This window comes from Triturus cristatus, chromosome 2_2 (assembly GCF_964204655.1).
Source record: "Triturus cristatus chromosome 2_2, aTriCri1.1, whole genome shotgun sequence".
NCBI lineage: Eukaryota > Metazoa > Chordata > Amphibia > Caudata > Salamandridae > Triturus > Triturus cristatus.
Genome location: NC_140582.1, coordinates 740,718,694 through 740,737,265, shown reverse-complemented (window position 1 = coordinate 740,737,265; position 18,572 = coordinate 740,718,694).

Below are 18,572 nucleotides of genomic sequence, written 5' to 3'. Positions count from 1 at the left end.
CACGCACAAAGAACTAAAGCAATTCTGCAAAGAACTTAAAATCGCTACCACCGGTCTCAACACCAAAGAAGATTTGCAGAAAGCACTGAAAGCTTGGGTGGATGCCGGGGCCTCCCGCCCAGAAGGCATGGGGGAGCGCCCCGACGAAGCCGAACCCCCCCAAGGCGAAAGCAGCAGCAATCAGGTGCGAGGCATCGTACCAGATGGGGGCCTATCCCCGGAAGAACTCGTGGACAGAGAGAGAAGCCGCAATCCCGAACTCGAGTTAGCCAAACTCAAAATCGAAGGCGAATTAAAGTTAGCGGAAAAAAAGCTAGCAGTAGAGCAAATGCGCGTGCAAGGCGAGCTAGAAGAGAAGAAGCTCCAACGGGAACACGAAGGAAGGAAGCTCCAACTAGAGCACGAACGCAGCTTGAAGGAAATCGAGCTCAAGGCCAGAAGCGAGGAAGGGAGGCCCCCGGGAAACCGAGAGGCGGCCTCCCCAGCGGAGCAGAAGGTCCACATCCCCAAGGACGTGGTCAAAGAATATTATAAAAACGATGACATTCAACAATGGTTCAGGGCCTACGAGGTCGCCATGACCTCCCATCGGGTCCCGCAGAAGGACTGGGGGGCGGGGTTGTGGGGACGGTTTCTGAGCGAAGGAAGAGACACCCTGCTCGATCTACCCATCTCTCTGCAGACCTCCTACAGCCACATGAAAGAGGCTCTACTCACAAGGTACGGTCTCACCCCCGAGATGTACCGTCAGCGATTCCGGGACTGCAGGAAAATCCTGGGCACCACCTGGGTGGAATATGTAAACTTTTTCAGTCGGGCCTTCGATGGGTGGATCAAGGGCAGCAAAGTCACCACCCTTGAGGAACTCACCAATCTCATGTTGTGGGAACACCTGGCTGCGAACTGCTTTGTGGAACTACGCCAGCATCTGCTTGACAGCAAACTCACCGATCCCAGGAAGCTGGCGGTGAAAGCAGACCGCTGGACCAACACCCGGGTTCCCCGGGGCATGGTAGGAGAATACCCCCGAGCCAGTCAGGGACCACCCCGCCAGAGAGGAGGAGGGAACCAGGGAGGGCAGCGAGAGTCCCAGCCTAGCCCCCTAAAGACCCAACCTCCACCTTTTCCAGCGCCCCCCCCACCAGTAACCGGACCCCCCGGGAGACGGGGACACCGGGTAACCGTCACTTGCTTCCGTTGCCAGAAGCCCGGGCACTACGCCAATGACCCAGAGTGCCCCATGGCCACCCAAATCACCCCTGCAAGACAGATGGCCAACATAGCTCTGGGGGAGGAGGTTGAGGAAACCGGGGAGTGGGAACCCGCAGCTATGGCCCTAGTATCCCTGGGAGATAGAGAGATGGTCCCTGGTAGCCTCCTGTCCTCCAACACGAAGAAATACGGGCAGCTCGTCAAGATCAATGGCCACCAAATAGAGGCCCTGCGGGACACCGGGGCCAGCATCACCGGTGTCCTCAGGCACTTAGTCCCCGAGGAGCAGATCCTCCCCAACGTCTTTTGCCCGGTAATTTCCGCAGATAATAGAGAGAGTATGTGTCAGTTAGCCCTGGTGCCGTTTGAGTGGGGTGGGGTGACAGGTAAACTGAGGGTCGCCGTAAGGACCTCCCAGCCGGTCGACTGCCTCTTAGGGAACGACCTGGAGAGTTCTCCCTGGAAGCACGTCGAGCGCAAGGCCCACCTAGGAATGATGGGGCTCCCCGAGTGGGTGTGCGCCACCACCTGATCTATGTCAGCTCGACTTCCCCCCCTGGGAGAAGTCGAAGACGCCCCGACCGAAGAAGTCAGAACAGTAACCCCCGAGGGTCCTCCCGTCCCCCCATCGGAAGGGTCAGTCGCCAGCGACGAACCCTCACCGTCCGACACCGCCCCGGTCCCCGAGTTAGGCGATCTACCCGAATTGGCCCAATGGTGCCACGAGGGCGGGCCCACCCGGGAGGAATTTTGCCGGGAGCAAGCCACTTGTCCTTCCCTGGTCGGACTGCGGCGCCAGGCCGAGGGCCAAGCCGCAGGCGACCAAACTGGAACGCACCGAATTTATTGGGAGAATAACATTTTGTACAGTGAGCAGAAGTCGGTGGAGCTGGGATCCGGACGGGTGCTGGTGGTACCCCTCCGCTTCCGAGACTTCCTCCTGGGCTTAGCCCACGACGTCCCCCTCGCCGGCCACCTGGGTCAAGACAAGACCTACAGCCGTCTCGTGACCCATTTTTACTGGCCTAGAATGAGAGCAGCTGTAGAAGCCCACTGCAAGTCCTGTCCCACGTGCCAAGCTAGTGGGAAGAGTGGGGGGAAGCGCAAGGCTCCCCTCCAACCCTTCCCGGTCGTCAGTACCCCCTTCGAACGAGTCGGGATCGACATCGTGGGGCCCCTGGACCCCCCCACCTCCCAAGGTCACCGTTTCATCCTGGTCCTAGTGGATCACACCACCCGATACCCTGAGGCTATCCCCCTACGCACCGTCACGGCCCCCGTGGTGGGCCGGGCCCTGATGGGGATCTTTTCCCGGGTGGGTTTTCCCCACGAGGTCGTGAGCGATCGCGGCACTAATTTTATCTCGAAGTACATGACGTCCCTGTGGCAACAATGTGGAGTGTCCTATAAGATCACCACCCCGTACCATCCCCAAGGGAACGGCCTAGTAGAGAGGTTTAACAGGACTCTGAAAGGGATGATCACCGGCCTAGAAGAGCCCCTCCGGCGTAAGTGGGACGTCCTGCTCCCCTGCCTCTTGTTCGCTTACCGGGAAGTCCCCCAGAAGTCCCTAGGGTTCAGCCCGTTTGAGTTGCTCCATGGACGTGTTCCAATATGTTCTGACCCTCCGGAACCAGACCAGGAAGTTCCGAGCACTGGCCGAGGCCAACCTAGAGGCAAGCCAAGAAGAGATGAAGCGCTGGTACGACCAGAATGCCACTCTGGTCGAGTTCCAGCCGGGCCAACAAGTATGGGTCATGGCCCCCGTGAAGCCAGGCGCCCTCCAGGACAGGTGGACCGGTCCCTACAAAGTGATTGAGCGGAAGAGTCAAGTCACATACTTGGTGGACGTCCAGTCGCCTCGGGATCCCCTTCGGGTCCTTCACGTGAACCGCCTCAAGCCTCACTTCGTGCGGACAGAACGGAGCCTCCTGCTGGCCACCGATGACGGGGCCGAAGATGGGTCCGATCCCCTCCCGGACCTCCTGTGTGTCAAGGAGCAGGATGGCTCCGTGGAAGGAGTGAACCTCTCCCCAGCTCTCACTGCCCAGCAACAAGCGGACTGCCGCCAGCTCCTAGGACAATTTGCCGACCTCTTCTCCCTGATCCCCCGAGTCACCGACTGGTGTGTCCATGACGTGGACACCGGGGACAGCCCGCCGGTGCGACACCGAGCATACCGGGTCCCTGACCGGGTCCGGTCCTGCATCCAAGCTGAAGTCTCGAAGATGTTGACCATGGGGGTGATCGAGCCATCTGACAGTCCCTGGGCCAGCCCCGTGGTCCTGGTCCCGAAAGCAGCGGCCCCCGGTGTCGCTCCCGAGCTCCGATTCTGTGTGGACTACCGGGGGCTCAATGATGCCCACCCCATTCCACGGGCTGACGAACTCATTTACCGACTCAGGGCAGCCCGGTTCCTCAGCACATTCGACCTCACCCGCGGATACTGGCAGATTGCGCTCACCGAGGGAGCTAAGGAGCGGTCTGCCTTCTCCACCCCAGATGGGCATTACCGCTTCCGCGTAATGCCCTTCGGAATGAAAAATGCCCCGGCCACCTTCCAGCGACTGGTGAATAGAGTCCTGGCCGGGCTGGAACAGTTCAGCGCGGCCTATCTAGACGTTTTCAGTGCCGAATGGAGTGAGCACCTCCAGCACCTCCGGAGGGTGCTAACTGCCCTGCGCCAGGTAGGCCTCACAGTAAAAGCCAGCAAGTGCCAAAGTCTACCTGGGGCACCAGGTCGCGAGTGGCCAGGTCGCCCCTCTACAGCCGAAGATCGACGCCATCTTGGCCTGGGAACCCCCCACCACCCAAACGGAGGTCCGAGCCTTTCTGGGCCTCACTGGCTACTACCGAAGATTCATCCGGGGGTATGGCAGCCTTGTCGGCCCCCTCACAGAACTCACATCCAAAAAACAGCCAAAGAAGGTGCAGTGGACGACTGCCTGCCAGGAGGCGTTCGATGCCCTAAAGAAGGCCATGTGTTCTGCCCCCGTCCTCCAGGCTCCCGACTACTCCAAGGAGTTTGTAGTCCAAACCGATGCCTCCGAGCATGGCATTGGGGCCGTCCTGTCCCAGGTGAATGACCAAGGCCTAGACCAGCCCATCGCCTTGCTCAGCCGGCGGCTGTTGCCCAGAGAACAGAGATGGAGCACCATTGAGCGCGAAGCCTTTGCCGTAGTCTGGGCACTCAAGAAACTACGCCCCTACCTGTTCGGCACCCATTTCAAAGTCCAAACCGACCATCGGCCCTTGCGATGGCTCATGCAGATGCGAGGAGAAAACCCCAAGCTACTGCGGTGGTCAATCTCCCTCCAGGGGATGGATTTCACCATAGAACATCGCCCTGGTACGGACCACGCCAACGCTGACGGCCTCTCCCGGTTCTTCCGCCTCAGCGAAGAGAACCCCCCCAAGATGATGGGCAGTTCTCTCCGGCTTTCAGCTGGGGGGGACGCGTGTTGGACCCGGCCTCGTAGCATGGCTCTACTTGTCCCCGCACCACCTAACCTGGTACCTGCAGCCCCGAGCCCACGGTCTAGCCGATCCTTTCCACCAGAACACACGCACCCGACCCGGACATCCTCGTCCATGGCCTCTCTCCCTTCGGCCACCCCGGGCCCGCGTGCCCACTTCATGCACCAAGATGGCCGCCCGGCCCCAGCGCGACCCGGGCCTAGCGGCGCCACTCCGGCTGGAGGACACCACGCTTGCCAGGGGATGAGAGAGGGAGGAGCAGTTTCTATCGCACCTCTGAACTCCCCTGGGACGATGAGTTTCGATCGGCCCTCCGGCCTCCCTGAGAGCTGGCTCCACGCCTGCTGGGTGTCTGGGACTCCTCCCGACCCGGCCCTGAGAGGATCAAAAGACAATGGCAGAAAACCCCGACAAGCGACCCCCAGGTGACAAGACCCCTGCCCGCACAGACTCCGGACATCAAAGAGGGGTCGACCTATAACAAGGGGTGCTCTGAGACTGTCCGGGAGATTCGACGCTGGAACAACGAGAGCCTGCTGACGCGGTCGCGGCTCCTGGAACTTAGAACCCCCTGAGCCCTGCTGAGTGACTCGCGGCTCCCTGAAGATCGTAAGACCTCCGAACTTGTACCTGAGCCCTGCTGAGTGACTCGCGGCTTCCCGAAGATCGTAAGACCTCCGAACTTGTACTTGAGCCCTCCTGAGTGACTCGCGGCTCCCTGAAGATCGTAAGACCTCCGAACTTGTACCTGAGCCCGCTGAGTGACTCGCGGCTTCCACAGACTCCACTGGTCCCGCCGGACCCCAACGACAACAAGCCTACCCCCCAGCTCGAGGATTGTGAGCTGTGCGCCGGGTACGTCCTTGCCTTGAACCTTTTACTAGAGACTGTCCCGCTACCCCCTATCCCTTCCGAGACTCATTGAGCCCGCGCTCTCCTTGTACATATTTGCAGTGCTAACCTGTTTGATAAAGAGTGATTCCTAAGAACGCACGGTGTGGTGTTTCTGTGTCGTGTGGTGCCAGAAGTACGATCCTAGATACGGGATTCCTCCTCCTGAGGAGCCTCCCGCCAGTGCTCGGCTACGATACTTTGAGGGTGGGTCTCAGGGTAGTCAGGACCCCCCTTTCCGGGCTCCTCTGAGGTCGCCGTCTAACATCGGCCAATCAGGGAGTCCTAGCAAGACTCCAGGTAATTCAGAACACAGCGGCAAGACTTGTGATGAATGCCCCCCCAAGAACTCCTTCTAAACCACTTCTAGATGAATTACATTGGCTCCCAGTGTATAAAAGGATCATGTTTAAGACATGCTGTCTTATCCATAGAACCATACATGGCTCTGGCCCTCCTTATTGGAAAGACAAATTCATTCCCTATAATCCTATTCGAACCCTCAGGTCTAGTGGCCAACTTCGCCTTAAAGTACCAACTATTAATAGGAGCAGACAAGTTGGTAAGGCCCTGTCTGTGGTGGGTCCGACCCTATGGAACAAACTTCCTCTTGCATTAAGGCAATGCTCCGAATTTTTGGTTTTTCGGAAAAAACTCAAAACATTTTTATTCTAGTAAATTCCACCTCCTCAGTACTAAATACTTAGTGTGTTGAGACCCATGATCTCTCCCGTCTCCTGCAACCGCCAACCTTTTCCCCTTTTTCTTCTTCTGTGCGCAGAGATACTCTTACACAAGAGTCGATTCTAGCGCGGTATAAACTTATAAATAAATAAATAAATAAATGCCCTGGACATACCTGACTCCCAGGCCCTGGTCACTACGAGGGGGTGGGGGCGTGTCCAGCTAAGCCAGCGACCGCCACTACGGAAGTTCTTGACGACGCGAACCGGCAACACAACCAGACAGGTACGTCCCGTACCCACGCCTTAAGAGCGTGGGTACGAGTCGTACCACGCCCACACCTACGTCACCCCAACAATGGCGGGACGGCTCGTACCCACGTGGCAAAGGCCTGGGTATGGCCCGCACAAGCATCACATAGCGTGGGGACGGATATGTACGGACCGTACCCCCACCCCATATGCATGGAGCGTACCCCCACCCCAACAGTGTAAGTACGACCCGTACCCCCACCCGCGTATGCAAGGAGCGTACCCCCCATGCCAACAGTGTAAGTACGACACGTACCCCCACCCGCTTATGCAAGGAGCGTACCCCCAACCCCAACAGTGTAAGTACGACCCGTACCCCCACCCGCGTATGCAAGGAGCGGACCCCCCATGCCAACAGTGTAAGTACGACCCGTACCCCCACCCGCGTATGCAAGGAGCGTACCCCCCATGCAACAGTGTAAGTACGACACGAACCCCCACCCGCGTATGCAAGGAGCGGACCCCCAACCCCAACAGTGTAAGTACGACCCGTACCCCCAACCGCGTACGTATGGAGTACGCCCCCACCCCAACAGTGTAAGTATGACCCGTACCCCCACCCACGTACGTATGGAGCGTACCCCCACCCCAACAGTGTAAGTACGATCCGTACCCTCACCTCGAATGCATGGAGCGTACCCCCACCCCAACAGTGTAAGTACGACACGTACCCTCACCCGCGGACGTATGGAGCGTACCCCCCACCCCAACAGTGTACGTACGACACGTACCCTCACCCGCGGTCGTATGGAGCGTACCCCCCACCCCAACAGTGTGTGTACGACACGTACCCCCACCTCGAATGCATGGAGCGTACCCACATCTGTGTATGTCATGAGCGTACATATTGTGAAATAGGAGGGGTGTGTGCAGAGTCCCCCCAGCAGTGCCCAGAGACAGGAGGGGTGGGTGCCTAACACTCCCAGCAGTGCCCAGAGACAGGAGGGGTGGGGGCCTATCACTCCCAGCAGTGCCCAGAGACAGGAGGGGTGGGGGCCTATCACTCCCAGCAGTGCCCAGAGACAGGACGGATGGGTGCAGAGTCCTCCCAGCAGTGCCCTGAGAAAGGAGGGGTGGGTGCAGAGTCCCCCCAGCAGTGCCCAGAGACAGGAGGGGTGGGTACAGAGTCCTCCCAGCAGTGCCCTGAGACAGGAGGGGTGGGTGCAGAGTCCTCCCAGCAGTGCCCAGAGACAGGAGGGGTGGGTGCCTAACACTCCCAGCAGTGCCCTGAGACAGGAGGGGTGGGGGCCTATCACTCCCAGCAGTGCCCAGAGACAGGAGGGGTGGGTGCAGAGTTCTCCCAGCAGTGCCCAGACACAGGAGGGGTGGGTCCAGAGTCCTCCCAACAGTGCCCAGAGACAGGAGGGGTGGGTGCAGAGTCCTCCCAGCAGTGCCCAGAGACAGGAGGGGTGGGTGCCTAACACTCCCAGCAGTGCCCTGAGACAGGAGGGGTGGGGGCCTATCACTCCCAGCAGTGCCCAGAGACAGGAGGGGTGGGTGCAGAGTCCTCCCAGCAGTGCCCAGAGACAGGAGGGGTGGGTGCAGAGTCCTCCCAGCAGTGCCCTGAGACAGGAGGGGTGGGTGCAGAGTCCTCCCAGCAGTGCCCAGACACAGGAGGGGTGGGTGCAGAGTCCTCCCAGCAGTGCCCAGAGACAGGAGGGGTGGGTGCAGAGTCCTCCCAGCAGTGCCCAGAGACAGGAGGGGTGGGTGCAGAGTCCTCCCAGCAGTGCCCTGAGACAGGAGGGGTGGGTGCCTAACACTCCCAGCAGTGCCCTGAGACAGGAGGGGTGGGTGCAGAGTCCTCCCAGCAGTGCCCTGAGACAGGAGGGTGGGTGCAGAGTCCTCCCAGCAGTGCCCAGAGACAGGAGGGGTGGGTGCCTAACACTCCCAGCAGTGCCCTGAGACAGGAGGGGTGGGGGCCTATCACTCCCAGCAGTGCCCAGAGACAGGAGGGTTGGGTGCAGAGTCCTCCCAGCAGTGCCCAGAGACAGGAGGGGTGGGTGCAGAGTCCTCCCAGCAGTGCCCTGAGACAGGAGGGGTGGGTGCAGAGTCCTCCCAGCAGTGCCCAGAGACAGGAGGGGTGGGTGCCTAACACTCCCAGCAGTGCCCTGAGACAGAAGGGGTGGGGGCCTATCACTCCCAGCAGTGCCCAGAGACAGGAGGGGTGGGTGCAGAGTCCTCCCAGCAGTGCCCAGAGACAGGAGGGGTGGGTGCAGAGTCCTCCCAGCAGTGCCCTGAGACAGGAAGGTTGGGTGCAGAGTCCTCCCAGCAGTGCCCAGAGACAGGAGGGGTGGGTGCCTAACACTCCCAGCAGTGCCCTGAGACAGGAGGGGCGGGGGCCTATCACTCCCAGCAGTGCCCAGAGACAGGAGGGGTGGGTGCAGAGTCCTCCCAGCAGTGCCCAGAGACAGGAGGGGTGGGTGCCTAACACTCCCAGCAGTGCCCAGAGACAGGAGGGGTGGGGGCCTATCACTCCCAGCAGTGCCCAGAGACAGGAGGGGTGGGTGCAGAGTCCTCCCAGCAGTGCCCTGAGACAGGAAGGGTGGGTGCAGAGTCCCCCCAGCAGTGCCCAGAGACAGGAGGGGTGGTTGCAGAGTCCTCCCAGCAGTGCCCTGAGACAGGAGGGGTGGGTGCAGAGTCCTCCCAGCAGTGCCCAGAGACAGGAGGGGTGGGTGCCTAACACTCCCAGCAGTGCCCTGAGACAGGAGGGGTGGGGGCCTATCACTCCCAGCAGTGCCCAGAGACAGGAGGGGTGGGTGCAGAGTCCTCCCAGCAGTGCCCAGAGAAGGGAGGGGTGGGTGCAGAGTCCTCCCAGCAGTGCCCAGACACAGGAGGGGTGGGTCCAGAGTCCTCCCAGCAGTGCCCAGAGACAGGAGGGGTGGGTGCAGAGTCCTCCCAGCGGTGCCCAGAGACAGGAGGGGTGGGTGCCTAACACTCCCAGCAGTGCCCTGAGACAGGAGGGGTGGGGGCCTATCACTCCCAGCAGTGCCCAGAGACAGGAGGGGTGGGTGCAGAGTCCTCCCAGCAGTGCCCAGAGACAGGAGGGGTGGGTGCAGAGTCCTCCCAGCAGTGCCCTGAGACAGGAGGGGTGGGTGCAGAGTCCTCCCAGCAGTGCCCAGACAAGGAGGGGTGGGTGCAGAGTCCTCCCAGCAGTGCCCAGAGACAGGAGGGGTGGGTGCAGAGTCCTCCCAGCAGTGCCCAGAGACAGGAGGGGTGGGTGCAGAGTCCTCCCAGAAGTGCCCTGAGACAGAAGGGGTGGGTGCCTAACACTCCCAGCAGTGCCCTGAGACAGGAGGGGTGGGTGCAGAGTCCTCCCAGCAGTGCCCTGAGACAGGAGGGTGGGTGCAGAGTCCTCCCAGCAGTGCCCAGAGACAGGAGGGGTGGGTGCCTAACACTCCCAGCAGTGCCCCGAGACAGGAGGGGTGGGGGCCTATCACTCCCAGCAGTGCCCAGAGACAGGAGGGGTGGGTGCAGAGTCGTCCCAGCAGTGCCCAGAGACAGGAGGGGTGGGTGCAGAGTCCTCCCAGCAGTGCCCTGAGACAGGAGGGGTGGGTGCAGAGTCCTCCCAGCAGTGCCCAGAGACAGGAGGGGTGGGTGCCTAACACTCCCAGCAGTGCCCTGAGACAGGATGGGTGGGGGCCTATCACTCCCAGCAGTGCCCAGAGACAGGAGGGGTGGGTGCAGAGTCCTCCCAGCAGTGCCCAGAGACAGGAGGGGTGGGTGCAGAGTCCTCCCAGAAGTGCCCTGAGACAGGAGGGGTGGGTGCAGAGTCCTCCCAGCAGTGCCCAGAGACAGGAGGGGTGGGTGCAGAGTCCTCCCAGCAGTGCCCAGAGACAGGAGGGGTGGGGGCCTATCACTCCCAGCAGTGCCCAGAGACAGGAGGGGTGGGTGCAGAGTCCTCCCAGCAGTGCCCAGAGACAGGAGGGGTGGGTGTCTAACACTCCCAGCAGTGCCCAGAGACAGGAGGGGTGGGGGCCTATCACTCCCAGCAGTGCCCAGAGACAGGAGGGGTGGGTGAAGAGTCCTCCCAGCAGTGCCCTGAGACAGGAAGGGTGGGTGCAGAGTCCCCCCAGCACTGCCCAGAGACAGGAGGGGTGGTTGCAGAGTCCTCCCAGCAGTGCCCAGAGACAGGAGGGGTGGTTGCAGAGTCCTCCCAGCAGTGCCCTGAGACAGGAGGGGTGGGTTCAGAGTTCTCCCAGCAGTATCCAGAGACAGGAGGGGTGGGTGCCTAACACTCCCAGCAGTGCCCTGAGACAGGAGGGGTGGGGGCCTATCACTCCCAGCAGTGTCCAGAGACAGGAGGGGTGGGTGCAGAGTCCTCCCGGCAGTGCCCAGAGACAGGAGGGTGGGTGCAGAGTCCTCCCAGCAGTGCCCAGAGACAGGAGGGGTGGGTGCCTAACACTCCCAGCAGTGCCCTGAGACAGGAGGGGTGGGGGCCTATCACTCCCAGCAGTGCCCAGAGACAGGAGGGGTGGGTGCAGAGTCCTCCCAGCAGTGCCCAGAGACAGGAGGGGTGGGTGCAGAGTCCTCCCAGCAGTGCCCTGAGACAGGAGGGGTGGGTGCAGAGTCCTCCCAGCAGTGCCCAGAGATAGGAGGGGTGGGTGCCTAACACTCCCAGCAGTGCCCTGAGACAGAAGGGGTGGGGGCCTATCACTCCCAGCAGTGCCCAGATACAGGAGGGGTGGGAGCAGAGTCCTCCCAGCAGTGCCCAGAGACAGGAGGGGTGGGTGCAGAGTCCTCCCAGCAGTGCCCTGAGACAGGAGGGGTGGGTGCAGAGTCCTCCCAGCAGTGCCCATAGACAGGAGGGGTGGGTGCCTAACACTCCCAGCAGTGCCCTGAGACAGGAGGGGTGGGGACCTATCCCTCCCAGCAGTGCCCAGAGACAGGAGGGGTGGGTGCAGAGTCCTCCCAGCAGTGCCCAGAGACAGGAGGGGTGGGTGCCTAACACTCCCAGCAGTGCCCAGAGACAGGAGGGGTGGGGGCCTATCACTCCCAGCAGCGCCCAGAGACAGGAGGGGTGGGTGCAGAGTCCTCCCAGCAGTGCCCTGAGACAGGAAGGGTGGGTGCAGAGTCCCCCCAGCAGTGCCCAGAGACAGGAGGGGTGGGTGCCTAACACTCCCAGCAGTGCCCTGAGACAGGAGGGGTGGGGGCCTATCACTCCCAGCAGTGCCCAGAGACAGGAGGGGTGGGTGCAGAGTCCTCCCAGCAGTGCCCAGAGACAGGAGGGGTGGGTGCAGAGTCCTCCCAGCAGTGCCCTGAGACAGGAGGGGTGGGTGCAGAGTCCTCCCAGCAGTGCCCAGACACAGGAGGGGTGGGTGCAGAGTCCTCCCAGCAGTGCCCAGAGACAGGAGGGGTGGGTGCAGAGTCCTCCCAGCAGTGCCCAGAGACAGGAGGGGTGGGTGCAGAGTCCTCCCAGCAGTGCCCTGAGACAGGAGGGGTGGGTGCCTAACACTCCCAGCAGTGCCCTGAGACAGGAGGGGTGGGTGCAGAGTCCTCCCAGCAGTGCCCTGAGACAGGAGGGTGGGTGCAGAGTCCTCCCAGCAGTGCCCAGAGACAGGAGGGGTGGGTGCCTAACACTCCCAGCAGTGCCCTGAGACAGGAGGGGTGGGGGCCTATCACTCCCAGCAGTGCCCAGAGACAGGAGGGGTGGGTGCAGAGTCCTCCCAGCAGTGCCCAGAGACAGGAGGGGTGGGTGCAGAGTCCTCCCAGCAGTGCCCTGAGACAGGAGGGGTGGGTGCAAAGTCCTCCCAGCAGTGCCCAGAGACAGGAGGGGTGGGTGCCTAACACTCCCAGCAGTGCCCTGAGACAGAAGGGGTGGGGGCCTATCACTCCCAGCAGTGCCCAGAGACAGGAGGGGTGAGTGCAGAGTCCTCCCAGCAGTGCCCAGAGACAGGAGGGGTGGGTGCAGAGTCCTCCCAGCAGTGCCCTGAGACAGGAAGGTTGGGTGCAGAGTCCTCCCAGCAGTGCCCAGAGACAGGAGGGGTGGGTGCCTAACACTCCCAGCAGTGCCCTGAGACAGGAGGGGTGGGGGCCTATCACTCCCAGCAGTGCCCAGAGACAGGAGGGGTGGGTGCAGAGTCCTCCCAGCAGTGCCCAGAGACAGGAGGGGTGGGTGCCTAACACTCCCAGCAGTGCCCAGAGACAGGAGGGGTGGGGGCCTATCACTCCCAGCAGTGCCCAGAGACAGGAGGGGTGGGTGCAGAGTCCTCCCAGCAGTGCCCTGAGACAGGAAGGGTGGGTGCAGAGTCCTCCCAGCAGTGCCCTGAGACAGGAGGGGTGGTTGCAGAGTCCTCCCAGCAGTGCCCTGAGACAGGAGGGGTGGGTGCAGAGTCCTCCCAGCAGTGCCCAGAGACAGGAGGGGTGGGTGCCTAACACTCCCAGCAGTGCCCTGAGACAGGAGGGGTGGGGGCCTATCACTCCCAGCAGTGCCCAGAGACAGGAGGGGTGGGTGCAGAGTCCTCCCAGCAGTGCCCAGAGAAGGGAGGGGTGGGTGCAGAGTCCTCCCAGCAGTGCCCAGACACAGGAGGGGTGGGTCCAGAGTCCTCCCAGCAGTGCCCAGAGACAGGAGGGGTGGGTGCAGAGTCCTCCCAGCAGTGCCCAGAGACAGGAGGGGTGGGTGCCTAACACTCCCAGCAGTGCCCTGAGACAGGAGGGGTGGGGGCCTATCACTCCCAGCAGTGCCCAGAGACAGGAGGGGTGGGTGCAGAGTCCTCCCAGCAGTGCCCAGAGACAGGAGGGGTGGGTGCAGAGTCCTCCCAGCAGTGCCCTGAGACAGGAGGGGTGGGTGCAGAGTCCTCCCAGCAGTGCCCAGACACAGGAGGGGTGGGTGCAGAGTCCTCCCAGCAGTGCCCAGAGACAGGAGGGGTGGGTGCAGAGTCCTTCCAGCAGTGCCCAGAGACAGGAGGGGTGGGTGCAGAGTCCTCCCAGAAGTGCCCTGAGACAGGAGGGGTGGGTGCCTAACACTCCCAGCAGTGCCCTGAGACAGGAGGGGTGGGTGCAGAGTCCTCCCAGCAGTGCCCTGAGACAGGAGGGTGGGTGCAGAGTCCTCCCAGCAGTGCCCAAAGACAGGAGGGGTGGGTGCCTAAGACTCCCAGCAGTGCCCCGAGACAGGAGGGGTGGGGGCCTATCACTCCCAGCAGTGCCCAGAGACAGGAGGGGTGGGTGCAGAGTCGTCCCAGCAGTGCCCAGAGACAGGAGGGGTGGGTGCAGAGTCCTCCCAGCAGTGCCCTGAGACAGGAGGGGTGGGTGCAGAGTCCTCCCAGCAGTGCCCAGAGACAGGAGGGGTGGGTGCCTAACACTCCCAGCAGTGCCCTGAGACAGGAGGGGTGGGGGCCTATCACTCCCAGCAGTGCCCAGAGACAGGAGGGGTGGGTGCAGAGTCCTCCCAGCAGTGCCCAGAGACAGGAGGGGTGGGTGCAGAGTCCTCCCAGCAGTGCCCAGAGACAGGAGGGGTGGGTGCAGAGTCCTCCCAGCAGTGCCCTGAGACAGGAGGGGTGGGTGCCTAACACTCCCAGCAGTGCCCTGAGACAGGAGGGGTGGGTGCAGAGTCCTCCCAGCAGTGCCCTGAGACAGGAGGGTGGGTGCAGAGTCCTCCCAGCAGTGCCCAGAGACAGGAGGGGTGGGTGCCTAACACTCCCAGCAGTGCCCTGAGACAGGAGGGGTGGGGGCCTATCACTCCCAGCAGTGCCCAGAGACAGGAGGGGTGGGTGCAGAGTCCTCCCAGCAGTGCCCAGAGACAGGAGGGGTGGGTGCAGAGTCCTCCCAGCAGTGCCCTGAGACAGGAGGGGTGGGTGCAGAGTCCTCCCAGCAGTGCCCAGAGACAGGAGGGGTGGGTGCCTAACACTCCCAGCAGTGCCCTGAGACAGAAGGGGTGGGGGCCTATCACTCCCAGCAGTGCCCAGAGACAGGAGGGGTGAGTGCAGAGTCCTCCCAGCAGTGCCCAGAGACAGGAGGGGTGGGTGCAGAGTCCTCCCAGCAGTGCCCTGAGACAGGAAGGTTGGGTGCAGAGTCCTCCCAGCAGTGCCCAGAGACAGGAGGGGTGGGTGCCTAACACTCCCAGCAGTGCCCTGAGACAGGAGGGGTGGGGGCCTATCACTCCCAGCAGTGCCCAGAGACAGGAGGGGTGGGTGCAGAGTCCTCCCAGCAGTGCCCAGAGACAGGAGGGGTGGGTGCCTAACACTCCCAGCAGTGCCCAGAGACAGGAGGGGTGGGGGCCTATCACTCCCAGCAGTGCCCAGAGACAGGAGGGGTGGGTGCAGAGTCCTCCCAGCAGTGCCCTGAGACAGGAAGGGTGGGTGCAGAGTCCTCCCAGCAGTGCCCTGAGACAGGAGGGGTGGTTGCAGAGTCCTCCCAGCAGTGCCCTGAGACAGGAGGGGTGGGTGCAGAGTCCTCCCAGCAGTGCCCAGAGACAGGAGGGGTGGGTGCCTAACACTCCCAGCAGTGCCCTGAGACAGGAGGGGTGGGGGCCTATCACTCCCAGCAGTGCCCAGAGACAGGAGGGGTGGGTGCAGAGTCCTCCCAGCAGTGCCCAGAGAAGGGAGGGGTGGGTGCAGAGTCCTCCCAGCAGTGCCCAGACACAGGAGGGGTGGGTCCAGAGTCCTCCCAGCAGTGCCCAGAGACAGGAGGGGTGGGTGCAGAGTCCTCCCAGCAGTGCCCAGAGACAGGAGGGGTGGGTGCCTAACACTCCCAGCAGTGCCCTGAGACAGGAGGGGTGGGGGCCTATCACTCCCAGCAGTGCCCAGAGACAGGAGGGGTGGGTGCAGAGTCCTCCCAGCAGTGCCCAGAGACAGGAGGGGTGGGTGCAGAGTCCTCCCAGCAGTGCCCTGAGACAGGAGGGGTGGGTGCAGAGTCCTCCCAGCAGTGCCCAGACACAGGAGGGGTGGGTGCAGAGTCCTCCCAGCAGTGCCCAGAGACAGGAGGGGTGGGTGCAGAGTCCTTCCAGCAGTGCCCAGAGACAGGAGGGGTGGGTGCAGAGTCCTCCCAGAAGTGCCCTGAGACAGGAGGGGTGGGTGCCTAACACTCCCAGCAGTGCCCTGAGACAGGAGGGGTGGGTGCAGAGTCCTCCCAGCAGTGCCCTGAGACAGGAGGGTGGGTGCAGAGTCCTCCCAGCAGTGCCCAAAGACAGGAGGGGTGGGTGCCTAAGACTCCCAGCAGTGCCCCGAGACAGGAGGGGTGGGGGCCTATCACTCCCAGCAGTGCCCAGAGACAGGAGGGGTGGGTGCAGAGTCGTCCCAGCAGTGCCCAGAGACAGAAGGGGTGGGTGCAGAGTCCTCCCAGCAGTGCCCTGAGACAGGAGGGGTGGGTGCAGAGTCCTCCCAGCAGTGCCCAGAGACAGGAGGGGTGGGTGCCTAACACTCCCAGCAGTGCCCTGAGACAGGAGGGGTGGGGGCCTATCACTCCCAGCAGTGCCCAGAGACAGGAGGGGTGGGTGCAGAGTCCTCCCAGCAGTGCCCAGAGACAGGAGGGGTGGGTGCAGAGTCCTCCCAGCAGTGCCCTGAGACAGGAGGGGTGGGTGCAGAGTCCTCCCAGCAGTGCCCAGAGATAGGAGGGGTGGGTGCCTAACACTCCCAGCAGTGCCCTGAGACAGGAGGGGTGGGTGCAGAGTCCTCCCAGCAGTGCCCTGAGACAGGAGGGTGGGTGCAGAGTCCTCCCAGCAGTGCCCAGAGACAGGAGGGGTGGGGGCCTATCACTCCCAGCAGTGCCCAGAGACAGGAGGGGTGGGTGCAGAGTCCTCCCAGCAGTGCCCAGAGACAGGAGGGGTGGGTGTCTAACACTCCCAGCAGTGCCCAGAGACAGGAGGGGTGGGGGCCTATCACTCCCAGCAGTGCCCAGAGACAGGAGGGGTGGGTGCAGAGTCCTCCCAGCAGTGCCCAGAGACAGGAGGGGTGGGTGCCTAACACTCCCAGCAGTGCCCAGAGACAGGAGGGGTGGGGGCCTATCACTCCCAGCAGTGCCCAGAGACAGGAGGGGTGGGTGCAGAGTCCTCCCAGCAGTGCCCTGAGACAGGAAGGGTGGGTGCAGAGTCCCCCCAGCAGTGCCCAGAGACAGGAGGGGTGGTTGCAGAGTCCTCCCAGCAGTGCCCTGAGACAGGAGGGGTGGGTGCAGAGTCCTCCCAGCAGTGCCCAGAGACAGGAGGGGTGGGTGCCTAACACTCCCAGCAGTGCCCTGAGACAGGAGGGGTGGGGGCCTATCACTCCCAGCAGTGCCCAGAGACAGGAGGGGTGGGTGCAGAGTCCTCCCAGCAGTGCCCAGATAAGGGAGGGGTGGGTGCAGAGTCCTCCCAGCAGTGCCCAGACACAGGAGGGGTGGGTCCAGAGTCCTCCCAGCAGTGCCCAGAGACAGGAGGGGTGGGTGCAGAGTCCTCCCAGCAGTGCCCAGAGACAGGAGGGGTGGGTGCCTAACACTCCCAGCAGTGCCCTGAGACAGGAGGGGTGGGGGCCTATCACTCCCAGCAGTGCCCAGAGACAGGAGGGGTGGGTGCAGAGTCCTCCCAGCAGTGCCCAGAGACAGGAGGGGTGGGTGCAGAGTCCTCCCAGCAGTGCCCTGAGACAGGAGGGTGGGTGCAGAGTCCTCCCAGCAGTGCCCAGAGACAGGAGGGGTGGGTGCCTAACACTCCAAGCAGTGCCCCGAGACAGGAGGGGTGGGGGCCTATCACTCCCAGCAGTGCCCAGAGACAGGAGGGGTGGGTGCAGAGTCCTCCCAGCAGTGCCCAGAGACAGGAGGGGTGGGTGCAGAGTCCTCCCAGCAGTGCCCTGAGACAGGAGGGGTTGGTGCAGAGTCCTCCCAGCAGTGCCCAGAGACAGGAGGGGTGGGTGCCTAACACTCCCATCAGTGCCCTGAGACAGGAGGGGTGGGGGCCTATCACTCCCAGCAGTGCCCAGAGACAGGAGGGGTGGGTGCAGAGTCCTCCCAGCAGTGCCCAGAGACAGGAGGGGTGGGTGCAGAGTCCTCCCAGCAGTGCCCTGAGACAGGAGGGGTGGGTGCAGAGTCCTCTCAGCAGTGCCCAGACACAGGAGGGGTGGGTGCAGAGTCCTCCCAGCAGTGCCCAGAGACAGGAGGGGTGGGTGCAGAGTCCTCCCAGCAGTGCCCAGAGACAGGAGGGGTGGGTTCAGAGTCCTCCCAGCAGTGCCCTGAGACAGGAGGGGTGGGTGCCTAACACTCCCAGCAGTGCCCTGAGACAGGAGGGGTGGGTGCAGAGTCCTCCCAGCAGTGCCCTGAGACAGGAGGGTGGGTGCAGAGTCCTCCCAGCAGTGCCCAGAGACAGGAGGGGTGGGTGCCTAACACTCCCAGCAGTGCCCTGAGACAGGAGGGGTGGGGGCCTATCACTCCCAGCAGTGCCCAGAGACAGGAGGGGTGGGTGCAGAGTCCTCCCAGCAGTGCCCAGAGACAGGAGGGGTGGGTGCAGAGTCCTCCCAGCAGTGCCCTGAGACAGGAGGGGTGGGTGCAAAGTCCTCCCAGCAGTGCCCAGAGACAGGAGGGGTGGGTGCCTAACACTCCCAGCAGTGCCCTGAGACAGAAGGGGTGGGGGCCTATCACTCCCAGCAGTGCCCAGAGACAGGAGGGGTGAGTGCAGAGTCCTCCCAGCAGTGCCCAGAGACAGGAGGGGTGGGTGCAGAGTCCTCCCAGCAGTGCCCTGAGACAGGAAGGTTGGGTGCAGAGTCCTCCCAGCAGTGCCCAGAGACAGGAGGGGTGGGTGCCTAACACTCCCAGCAGTGCCCTGAGACAGGAGGGGTGGGGGCCTATCACTCCCAGCAGTGCCCAGAGACAGGAGGGGTGGGTGCAGAGTCCTCCCAGCAGTGCCCAGAGACAGGAGGGGTGGGTGCCTAACACTCCCAGCAGTGCCCAGAGACAGGAGGGGTGGGGGCCTATCACTCCCAGCAGTGCCCAGAGACAGGAGGGGTGGGTGCAGAGTCCTCCCAGCAGTGCCCTGAGACAGGAAGGGTGGGTGCAGAGTCCTCCCAGCAGTGCCCTGAGACAGGAGGGGTGGTTGCAGAGTCC